This window comes from Puntigrus tetrazona, chromosome 3 (genome assembly GCF_018831695.1).
Source record: "Puntigrus tetrazona isolate hp1 chromosome 3, ASM1883169v1, whole genome shotgun sequence".
NCBI classification, from domain to species: Eukaryota; Metazoa; Chordata; class Actinopteri; order Cypriniformes; family Cyprinidae; genus Puntigrus; species Puntigrus tetrazona.
Window position 1 is genome coordinate 12647248 of NC_056701.1, and position 12575 is coordinate 12659822.

At 36.8% G+C, this 12575-nt stretch overlaps 1 protein-coding gene across 4 annotated transcripts in view; it reads right to left on the reverse strand.

Moving 5' to 3' along the window:
* LOC122329559 (protein phosphatase 1 regulatory subunit 29) overlaps positions 1–12575 on the reverse strand; it is a 90821-nt gene that overhangs the window by 76220 nt on the left and 2026 nt on the right. For 2 of the 4 annotated variants that reach the window (XM_043225865.1, XM_043225857.1), the window contains exon 1: positions 9428–9587. The exons of the other annotated variants lie outside the window; for them this stretch is intronic. The gene's annotated coding sequence lies outside the window, so the exon portion shown is untranslated. Of the gene's footprint in view, positions 1–9427; positions 9588–12575 lie in introns of those variants that run through there. 4 annotated transcript variants of the gene reach the window in all.

The following is a 12575-nucleotide window of genomic DNA, read 5'->3' on the forward strand; positions in this document are numbered from 1 at the left end:
TGCCGCTGCATGTGTCTGCCCACTAACTGAGGACGCACTTCCCTCAAACAGAATCACTCGTGACGTTTCACTTTAACAGAAATATCACGATACTGATCTACAAAATGAAAATGACCGAATTAACACTTAAGATACACTAATGTACTGTAATTTTTATTGAGTATCACATCAAGAAGAAATATATTTGCACACTGTAAACGTATAAAGAAGTGTCCAAAATAGGAAGGCAGGTTTTAGAAATCAAAGTAAAGTAATTAAACCAACACAGTTACGGTATATTCCCTTCACTATCATTACTGTGCCCAGTCAATCTGTTAATTCGAAAAAATAAATAAGCAAACAAACAAAAAAATATATATTTGCTGAGCAACAGTTGGCATATAAACCTAATGAGTGTATGCAAGAGGAAAGGAACATTTCTGATTCACTCTTCAGTGAAGCCAAATGAATGAACTCTTAGTAAAGCTGACTCGAGTGACCTCAGAGTGTTACAGCATGTTCAAAACACACATACAGATTACATTTACGCATGTGGATGAAAAGAGTTTCTTTCATCCAGATCAACTCGAAATGCATTCAAGTTTTTCAATTCATTCATTTCCAGGCAAACAAACCAATGACCTCTGTGCTTCCTTCCCATTCGCTACGTCCTGAGCTATTTACATGGATGTTCACCTCTTACATTCGTTTAAAGGGAGAGAAATAGCGATATATCCATTTCAGTTTGAGAAAACCAAAATATGTATTTCTGTTTAAGCCAACAATAGTTTTGTCACCAATTTTAGAGGAAAGCCAGTTTGATGCAACCGAACTTATAAAACAGATGCAGCACTGTGTGTCAGTTTTCTTTTACGGGCTTCAGCTCTGTGAAGAGAGTCAGGATCCTGTTTGACTCTCAACTTTTCAAACTCCTACAGAGGACTGCTGTGAAAAAAGTACACACATAGCGAAAGTCGTGCTTGTAGAATCGCTGCACTAACGAAAGACCAAAAGGAAGCGACAAATCCAGTGGGAGTTGTGGGATCCTCACAGTTTCACGGATTATGTGCTTTAGAAGGTTATCAAGTTTGAAGTTGCTCTCTGGAGGACTACTCTAAAACGAGCCCTTTCCCAGGTTTGTTTTCAGTTATTGTTCGCATTATTACAAATAAAGCACATGAATATCATTACCATTTTCGGCGACAATCAAGCTCAAACAAAACCAGCGTTAAAACCATTTGCATTCTCATTTAACACACTAAACACATTACTCCAGCCTGCCTTGAAGTGCACAGGCAGTATAAATATGTATGGGAGAGAATCGAATCAAACCAGAAAGCACACAACAGGCTCAACCATTCCTTTTTTTTTCCCCTTCGCAGTGATATTGCAAACAAAACAAAATGCAAACAGGCAGCGAATGGGTGGTGAATTAATTCTCACTTCACAATACTCTGTTTATAAAGTGTCCCTTAACTATTCAGGGCCATGCTGTGCGCAGATCCAGGGTTGGGAAAATCATTATGATTTAAGTAATGAAAACACCACTGTGCGGGGCAGGAAGCTGCATGCTCTCATTTTCCTGCTTCTTGCTTCTACTTTATTAAAGCATCGTTAGATTCTGAAGACAGAGAACGTCTTTGAATGTTACAGTTCAGCGAAAGTGTCACTTGTCAGGAGGTTGGATATAAATGACCTGTATGGGCTGCCACTTGTACGGCCTTGCTTAAAGTAAGATACTAAAGTGACTTCACTTAATTAGGTTGTACCTTTAATTCTTAATGCGACAGTGTCCCCAAAAAAGAAGATTTTATCATTCCATGTCATTCCAACGGAAGAGATTTTGAGAAATGTATCATTGTTGTTTATTTATTGCACGTACAATGAAAGTCAAGGGTGATGAAATTTAATTTAAAATGAAAATAAATAGTATACTCCACGAAATGCAATCAAAAAATTAAGAAAACTAACTGGAAAAGTTGACATTTATTTATTTACATTTTTGTTGTAGCAAATGAAACCCTGCATGAAAAAATGATATCAGACGACATATGAAAGAGTGTTGTTTAGGTTTTGTGCTCAAGACCCGCTAAGAAGTCATTTATTCATTCAGTGTTCAATCTCTTGAAAGCTATACGAGTGTAAATGTCAGCATCAGCGTATGTGTCTGAAGGATTTAAGTCTTTCACACAGAACATGATCTCATTTTTGTAATCCAATCACCTTGCCATTTGGTTCCAGACGTTACTCATGGTTAAAGGCTTCTGTGGATATTTAGATACACCATAAGGTTATGTTTTAACTAACTTTAATAGTGTAACGTTCATATATTTAGGTGTGCAAAAAGTTGTATCTTACAGCTCCGCTCATTTAATTTCCAACTAGGCTCAGTAGTAAGTTATTCACAGCTGGTGCAAGCAGCCCCTGCTGAATTCAGCTCCTGCAGATTCTGTGAGGTCTTGCTCCTTCCTCCAACACCATTAAATACAATAGAGAACAACTACATATCAGATTAACCAGTAAAACTACAGGAAGCTTGGCATACTGAGACTGATTCTTACATGGTGTTGGTTATAAAGAGAGAGATAGAGAGAGAGGGAGGGTGGGAGTTGAGATGTGGGCACAGACTCAGAAAAATGTTATTGCCAAAACACTGAACTGGGACAGGCAAAAAAAAAAAAAACAAAAACACTAGTATCTGTGATTCGGAGCTGCTCTGAGAACGGTGGTAGTTCTAACTGAAGCAGGGAAGAGAGAAAAAAGGATCTCCAAGACATTCCTGGTTACATATTCCTACAAATCCTTCTGTTTCTCAGCTTCTCTGTCTCTTTCTCTCTGTCTCACAGGTTTGTATGCTTTACACACTCACTAGTTGATGATGGGGGGGTAACGGGCCTGGCATAGAGTGCTGCAGATGGCAGATGGTACCCCTTTACACACACATACTCACACGTCTCTCAGCACGTATGTCTTCTCTTGCTCATATATGAACACGCAGTCAGTTTCTGCATGTATAGCCTGAACACTAACCCTGTGTGTGTGTGTGTGTGTGTGTGTGTGCGCGCTTGTCTCTCACATATATTTACGTGATCAAGTTCTCTGAGTCAGTGTGTTGAACAGCTGTACTAATATAGACACTGATAAACAAATATGTCATATTGCGGCAAAAAAAGAAGCAAGAAACACATAAAAAGAACAATTATAATGCAATAATTGCGATGCAAAACCCAACACAGCTAGGTGATTAAAGATCAGTAAGCATGATGAAGATGCTGTAACAGATGTTAACTGGGATGTAGGTTTTCACGGAAATCATTCCTTTACTGCTAACGCATTATATCACTAAATGTAAAATGGTAAATAATGATCTATTTCAGAAGAAATGATACACGCTTACAAAACAAAACAATTCAATTAGTTTCAGGTCAAGTCACTAATGTCTCTTCAAAATTGTTTTCTAGTGCTCATAGTCACCAAAGCATAAAAATGTAAGTTGTTTGTTATAGCAAGAGAGGCCTATAAATAACCAGCAACATAATATTTGAAAATATTTTAATCAAATGCTTCAACAGGGGGCAAATTGCAGTAACCTTAAATTTAATGTGCATTTGACACATCTGCATATTTGACACATTTGAATATCTATGTTAATTTCCAAATCTCTTCCCCTCTCTCTCTCTCTCTCTCTCTCTCTCTCTCTCTCTCTCTCTGTCCCTAGTTCTCTTATCAAGGTTGTGTGGTAATGTTGCTGCCAGTGTAGAACACCACTCTTCGGACATTATCGCCACAGTGATCGTCAATTTGAGGCTGAGAGAGTGATGGACCAATTTTTTTTTTCTTTCTTTGGATGGAATACTCTATTAAACAAAATCCTGATCTTAGCCAAAACATGCGTATTATGTAAGGGATAATGTACCGTCATAAAATAAACCCCTTCGGGTGATACAAGATCGCTGTGGATGTACATTATCCCTCTAATTACACAGCTAAGCACCAAATAAATAGACATGTGGATATGAAACATTGATTTGATCATTTTATAATCATTACAGGCCTAGTTGTTTTTTTCTATAATTTAACTGTACAGTTTGTTGTTACTTCTGTACATAAAAAAATAAAAAATAAAAAATCTGAGCCAATCTGAATCTTCACGATGTAAAACAGCTCAAATGTTTAACAACCAGAAAGACCTTAGTCAGGTTATACACCATATCAAATTTGACTCGGATTAATGCAAGGCTGTGAAGACTGAATTTTTAGTCTCTGCTTCACTATACTTCTATTCCTTATCGCCTCGTTTTCATTCCTGTCAAAAAGTAAATATGGCCCTGCACTGACCAAGATTTATTGACCAATCAGAATCAAGCAGGCCATTCCAGAGCACTGTGTTATAAAGTAATGTAAAATTGTTACTAAATGTCGAACATAGAGCTTACTGTGAAAAGTCCCTGCTGTGTTAGATACTTTTAAGTGCCGTTGTGAGTGAATGAAATGTCATTTTCTCGGAGTTGGTAAAGTATAAAGACGGACATCGTAACATGGCTCTTTTAAATGTCAGAGGTGCGAATGGTGTGGGTGAAGGAATGAGAGAGAGGAAGAGAACGAGAGGTCTGCTCTCAGAAAATTAGTTTACGTATATGCAGAGAGAATATTAATCAATTCTTTCTCCACACTCTGTCATTTTCCTTCATTTCTCAAATACTGCATCAATCTATTTTCCATCTCAATCCACCTCTAAGAGCGGCCCAGTCTAGATGTGATGAAAGCTTAAAGAACACATAGATGACATGATACTAAACCACTTTATGATCAAGCAACTTGACACACATACAATTACTCATAATTAAAATGTTTATTTTCTATACTTTTCAAACTCAAATAAATTGGTGCTGCTTGCAAAAGCATTTATTATTACTGCTGGTGCATAACATTGCATGCAACTTACTGATGAGAAGTGTGCTATACTTATATATACTGTATATATTTATATATATGAATATTCGAAGCCTTAACAAACATGTCCACAGACTGTGTTGTAATAGCAGTGCTTAAGGTAATTTAGGACCCCCCATAGTACTGGGAGTGTAATTAGCCCCCTGAGCCAGCCAATAGAAAGTGACAGCAAGGTAAACAGGCAAGCCTCATTAACCCATCATCGTGAGACCCCGTAATGAGGAGACACACACAACAATTACAATCAGTACATCATCATAACACACACTCAGCCTGACTGCCAGGAAGTTGTATATCATCTGGAGAGGAGAGTCTTGACATCGTTGGGCAAATGTGTGAAGATGATAAGCATGTTCAGGTGGGCAACGCGTCCACTATACCAGCCCACAGAAACAAATCTGCTTTCACACACTCAAGTGCAAATTCATACTAATGAATGCAAATTATGTGTGAATTTGTGTGGGTCTAATGTGTGTATAGAATGACACATATTAGACAATACCTGGAAGACATCTGCGTGTGCCTTAAAGAATTTCCATGTCTCTTAAAACTAAATTTACTTCAGGGGGAGTGTTGTAACACGATTTGAGTTGTAACACATCAGTTTAACTAATTCGAAATGAACTGCAGGGGTGAAATTATGTACGAGCAGCATCCACCTGAGGTGATAGTACAAAATATCAAGCATTCACATTCACAGTCGGGGTTATAAATTGGTTTGAGCCTACGAAAATGGATGTTAAATGACACAATTTCGAATCAACAACCATATACATAATACTTTCATCTACGTGCTAAAAGCATAAGCAAAATGACCAGATTATAATATACATTTAAAATTAATATACATTTGTGAAAGTGACAAGCACACAGTATTGGTACATTTTAAGAGTTGTTAGGTTATTTTATTTATGTATTTGGAACTTATATTATACACACCATCACACAAACAAGTTTAAAAGACAAGTTATATTATTCCGCAAGGGTGCTTTAAATAGATTAATAGTAATCACTATTTGTTACAAAAAAACTAACTGAAAAACTAAAAAACCACCCCCTCCCCTTTGCTATCACGAAAATAAATTATTACATTTAAAATATCTTAAACTAGTAACAGTTATTTTAAACTGTAATAATAATAATTCAAAATATTATTTGCTAGTTTGTGCTTTAGTAAACTCCATATTACATTATGTATATTTGTTTTCAAATATTTTACTGCTTTAAATTACAATGTTTCTTGCTATGTATTACTTGGAATACTTACGATCATCTGGGAATGGTGATGGGGCAAGTAGCTATAGAATTTAAAACATGCCCCCGGTTTTAGAGGCAAGGCTTAAGCTTGGTCCTAGACTGAAATGTAAATCTGAGCTGTTCCAACTGAAAAAAATTTGCGCTGACTGATCTTAAAACATGTCAGAGCCTTTGATGCACACCAGAAGTGTTTATTTCTAAAGCATGTTTATATTTAATTAAATGTCCTAACTGAACTATGGCCTAATCCTGGTTTATAGCTAAGCCCTGTCTAAATTTTAAAACAATGCAATGTTTTGTTACTTGTTTGTGATCACAGCATTGTCACCGTCATTCAGTTAAATCTAAAAAGAAAAAAAATTTGTAATTACCCTGAACCTCATTACTATGACAACATTTGCTTAAATGGAAGATAATAGCTAGATGAAACCGGTTTCTTACTTGCCAAGGGCAAAGACTTGCTATTCTTTCCTAGAAGTTACAACATAACGAAAACATTTTTGACGAATGTTTCATGTTACACAGTTAAACTGATATCATCTCTCATTGATACCTTTACCATAATGACTAATCACCTCGGCTCTTCAGGTTTATAGATTATGTTCTTTGCTTAGGCAGCAAGTTATATGATTTCTAAACAGCAGTTGTCAGCACTTCTCTACTTCTACTTCTCTACAACACAATTTACCACCGAATCAAAGCAAAACTGACTTGACTTAAATTATATTTAATCTTACACAGAATTAATGTGCTGCCTAAACTTGATGTGATTAAAAACAACTACTGCCCCCCAAAAGCATAACGGTTCTGACATCATACGCAACACAGCCACGGTCTTCATTACTAAATCAAAGCCATTATTCATTAATGGGAAGAAGAATATAAGACTCCCCTCCCCCTTAACACACATACTTTCTCCCTCAGTCTCTGTCTCTCTTATATCATTATAAGGCTCTAATTAAAAGGCACATTGAAAGCCTGCAGGGATCCGATCTTTAGGGATGTATTTGGAGCAAAGGGACAGTTAAGCATGGCATCATAATTACTGCCTCTCTGTGCAGCGAGGAAAAAGATGCATTAAGCGCACAAGAACAACATCATGCACAGTGCCTATTTCTTTCATTACGCCAGTTTCATCTCACACACCAAGCAGCGTCAGCCACATTTGGCCATTTTAAGACCAGATTGTACACCCTTAAACCATGAAGCTTGAGGGATGTAAAAACAGAGTCATGCTGGTAGGCATTGTCCGAAACGTCCTCCCGGCTTGACCTTTGTGTCCGTAGCCGCTTGAGCCCTAGGCCGTCTGTGCAAACATGCGCTCATGTGGCCGAGGAACTGAGCTAATTGCTCCGAGCATCAATGGCCGATAGCGTGAGATCGAGCCCCGTGGCACCCACCTGTGCAAACCAATGGGACTCTAATCCTGCTAAGCTCTGCTTCACTTCACTTTCACTGTCACTTTCAAGTCATTTAGCGACATTGATTAGCAATTTCTAAATTTCTTTTCAGTATTGAGATGTTTTACTGATGAATGTACGCGGTTAAATCTTTAACTCCGATCGAGATGAAACGAATGCTGTTACACGAGACCAATTTACAAGTTGTGCACTGCTTAGTGACCGATACTGTGACATTTTGCCACCTATTTTCTTTGACAGAAATTAGATATACTAATATAAGCAATTGTTCAGTTTCTGTCTGAACTGTATAGTTTATTTGACGTTACATTAGTATAACTCATAAATTATAACACGTGAGCAATATCACACTCACAATTATGCTGTAGTCTACTGTAATACTGTAATTACCAGTGGCCTTGTACATATGACCAAATTGACATGTATATTCAGCTCAATGGCATTTTTGCTCATGTGGTTTACATCTAATATATATATATATACACTGTATATATATATATATATATATATATATATATATATATATATATATATATACTGTATATATATATATATATATATATATATATATATATATATATACTATATATATATATATATACTGTATATATATATATATATATATATATATATATATATACTATATATATATATATATATATATATATATATATATATATACTGTATATATATATATATATATATATATATATATATATATATACTGTATATATATATATATATATATATATATATATATATATATATATATATATATATATATATGTATATATATATATATATATATATATACTGTATATATATATATATATATATATACTGTATATATATATATATATATATACTATATATATATATATATATATACTATATATATATATATATATATACTGTATATATATATATATATATATATATATATATATATATATATAGATAGATAGATAGATAGATAGATAGATAGATAGAATAAATAGAATATTCACGATATATTTTGAATGCCCAACAGGTTTTCATGGACATTGTAACTGTACAGTCAGCGTCACGCTGTTACTTCTGTTGAAGCACATTAAAGAAACGCTAATCATTATTCAAAATTTCTCACCCGTACAAACGCGCACATCCCGTGAGCCGTGAATGTAATTCCACCGCACAGTTGGCGGAGACGCAATGCATTCTTACAAACATGCACATGCATAATACATGAGAAAAAAAGCGAGTCATGTAAAAGTTATGAAATACCGGGGCTTCCATCATATGCATGCTGCTGTGAGCCGAAACCGTGTCACGCAGTTCGCAACAAAACCCCGCCATGGTATATTAATACCAAATCCCCTTCGCACATCTGTCAGTAGCGATCTAAGTGCATCTCCTGCAGTGGCTCTCCATGTTTATTACATGCCCATAGATTAAGAACAGCTCCAACTACAACCTATGTAAAAAAAATATGCATGATCTCCGAGGCACCACACAAGTAACGTTCACGCGAAAAATCACTCCAAACCTACACGCACCAGCTTCGAAACCCACATGCTTCCAGACGCACGAATTTTGGACGGAAAACGCGCTTTGACAGAAACGCTCGAACGCGTTCGCGGCTTCTCCGTGATTTCTGGATAAAGCGCGTGAGTCGCAGCGCGTGCAGGTGGCTTCTCGTGAGAGCACTGCGCAGTCTGGGCAACCACGATGCCTGATCTCCGTTCCAGCGTAACGAGGTGCTCCGTCTATTTCGCCCAGGCATTCCCGGCATCGATTATCGCGAATTTGGATGGTATACGCGCATAAAAGTTTCTTACCTCTGTCGCCGTCTTCTCTGAAAAGATTCCGCTGTTTGTTTAGCTGCCTATCCGCTTTACTACACTGTGGTGGGATCAGTGAGAGATACAGAAAGAGGAAGGGAGGGGGAGTGAGAGAGTGAAGATCGGGGTAGACCTCTCTACACTGGGATGATGCCACTCCTGCGTGATCTCAACCGCAATATGCAGCCACCCGTTATGTTACAGGAAGATGCCATCTCCCCCCAAGATCATCTGTTATTTCTGTTTTGGTTTTTTTTTTCTACAAGCAATCAAAGACTGCTAACTATCCACCCACTCACCTAATGTGTTTTGTCTTGGAGAAGCTGCTTTGCATGTCGCTTTCTCTTTTAAATTCAAGATTGTTTGTTATTTTAAAACCCCAGAACTGGTGAAAGCCCCTGGAGAACCTTTAATGCTCAGTTTTTTGAGGAACTTACAAAATAAACGTCTTTAAATGTGTGTAAACGGTTTTTCCAGGTAGTCATAAATCACAAAGGAAAGTCTTTCAGGTACTTGAAATAGAAAATAGAAAATGCTGAAGTTCACTAAATACCCAGTGGAATATTTGAAGCACCCGTATTTTTTTTCAAGTGGCTCTGACTGAGCAACTTGAGGAATTCAGAATTATTATACTTTTTTTTACATGCTGAAGGAAGTCAAACACACACACTATATATATATATATATATATATATATATATATATATGTATTTATTTTTCTCTTCACCAAGCAAAACTTTAAATTGACTGCATATCTTGTACACTGCTACAAGAACGGCTGATGACATATTCTATTTGAACATAGTACTATCGACATTATGCCATGTGCAATGTGTAACAAGCCTGCTGAGAATTGGACTCAATCAGTGCATAGCGAGAGAGCAACATAGTATGGGGACTGTATGTATGTTATGGTTTATATTAGTGATGACATTCTTATTCACCACAACTAAAGCTCCCAGAGATGCTACATGTACATGAGAGAAGAATAAAAAGAGAAAATGCTTTGTTGAGTTTAAAGGAATACCTCAACAAAAAATTGAACGTTTCCTTCTTATGAACATAAAAGAAGATACTATTTTGAAGAACCAATCATTGGTCCCCATTGACTTTCATAGTTAGGAAGGAAATATGTCAATGGGGGCTATTAAGTGATTATCATCATTCTGCTAAATATCTTCTGTTAGGTTCAGCTTAAGACTCATCCAGGTTTGGAATGACATGAGGGTGAATAAATGATAACAAAATTTTCAATTTTCATTCTCTTTAAGGTAATAGTTTACCTATACTCTCAAAAAAGTCTTATTATTATTATTTTATTTTTTTTGAAGGACAACAAATCATTTACTTATTTATTTTCCTGGCCTGCATGAGTTACTTTCTTCTGCAAAGCGCAAACGAAGATCTACTGAAGAATGACTGAACGGATTTTGTAAATGCAGTGTTTCACACAATGAACTGCCTGTGTACCTTGCGTTTTAACACGTTTAACATGATAACACACTAGACAAACAGAAAAGGTGATAGAGAGAGTTGGACGCACTGCGAAATGATCCTTGAGAGAGCCGACATGTAAACCCCTCCACGATGAGAATATTTCAAGCCTCCAAGTAAACACAAAAAACACTTTTGCTCACGCTATTGGCAGAGCTACGACAGTAGGTTCTGTAAGCCGCCTTTTTCCTTCCAACTTGCTAAATCCAATGAAGAAACGCGAACGTGTTTACTAAATAGCAACCCCCAGCCTCCCCAACTCACGACTCAAGTGCTGCAGCTGTGTTCCCATGGCAACGTGCCGCAGAAGTGAGACAAGCAATGAGCCAAGGTAGAGCGAAAAAGATAGTGTGTGACACTGCTTAAAAAAGGCAGATCTTTCTTCTCATCTGACGCTCTCACTCCGTCCCTCCATTACTGTCACTCTCTGGTCTCTCGCGTCCATCTGTAGAAGCGGGAGAGCCTCAGACGCTGTGTTTTGTCGCCCAAACTGTGTGTAAAACGGCCGACAAAGTACTAAAAATGCACAATGCTGACGTACGAAGGTCTTATTTTGTGAGTGACGAGAGGACTTTTTTGGAGAAAGAACATTATGTTCCTGTCTTTCACTGACGAACTTAGAAATTCACTTTGAAAATGGAGACCAGGGTAGAGGAGGAAAGATGAATAAATGATGGCGTGAATAAATGAACATGCTGGGATGAGTAGCAGCGGCTGTTGATAGACTACAGGCTTCTTCTGTGGTGGAAAACTCATTTGATCACTTGTTCATTCCGTCCATTCAAAATCATCCATTCAACAAGCACCTCCTTCTCAGATTCGGCTCACTTGTGAATTTTAACCAACAAGTCCATTTCACACCACTCGCTCCATCTGTCTGAATGGCTCTGAGTGCTTGCTTTTTTTTTCTCTTTTAGAAAGTCTTCAGAAGTATTCTGGTCTACACAAAGCCTGAAAACTTCATAAGCAACCAAGAAACTCACATCTGCGACCTAAGCGTCTTTCTGCCTGCTAAGGTGAAGGAGAATTATTTACTTGCTTTATAGTGTTGGATGCTAAGTAGCAAGTCCCATCTGGCCAATCTTAGCCAGCTGTTAAATTCACACCAGTGTTTCATCAAGGAACTTAATAGCTATGCTAAGTTTGTTCTTGGAAAAAGGATGTTAGTTGTTGCCAGAATGGGAAGACATAATTAGCACTCAGCAGAGACTTAAAAGGCTGCGAGGAGAACAGGATAGTTCGGACACCTGACGTGTGGATATTTCAAGATTTGGTTCGCATTTAAAAGATCTGAAAAAGATAAAAAAGTAAACAGAAGCTGAATGTGTTTGTTTTCTAGAGCAGGGGTGTTCTGTGAAAAAATTGTGCGAACGAGTAAAAATAAATTGGTAATACAAATATGTTCAAATTAAATGACTAAGCATGCAGATAAAGAATTTGTATAAAATAAATAAAAAGATTAATTGATTTCAATAATGAATTTAAGGAACACATAATACCTTTAACAGTACAGTACTATCTGCAATAAACTAGCTAAATATTTTCCAAATAATATTGTTACAGATTTGCAATATTCATTTTTTCCAAAACGGCTGTCAGTCGGGCAGTACCCTTTCAAAAGTTGCACCTTGTTTTTCCCCTAAAGGCCTCG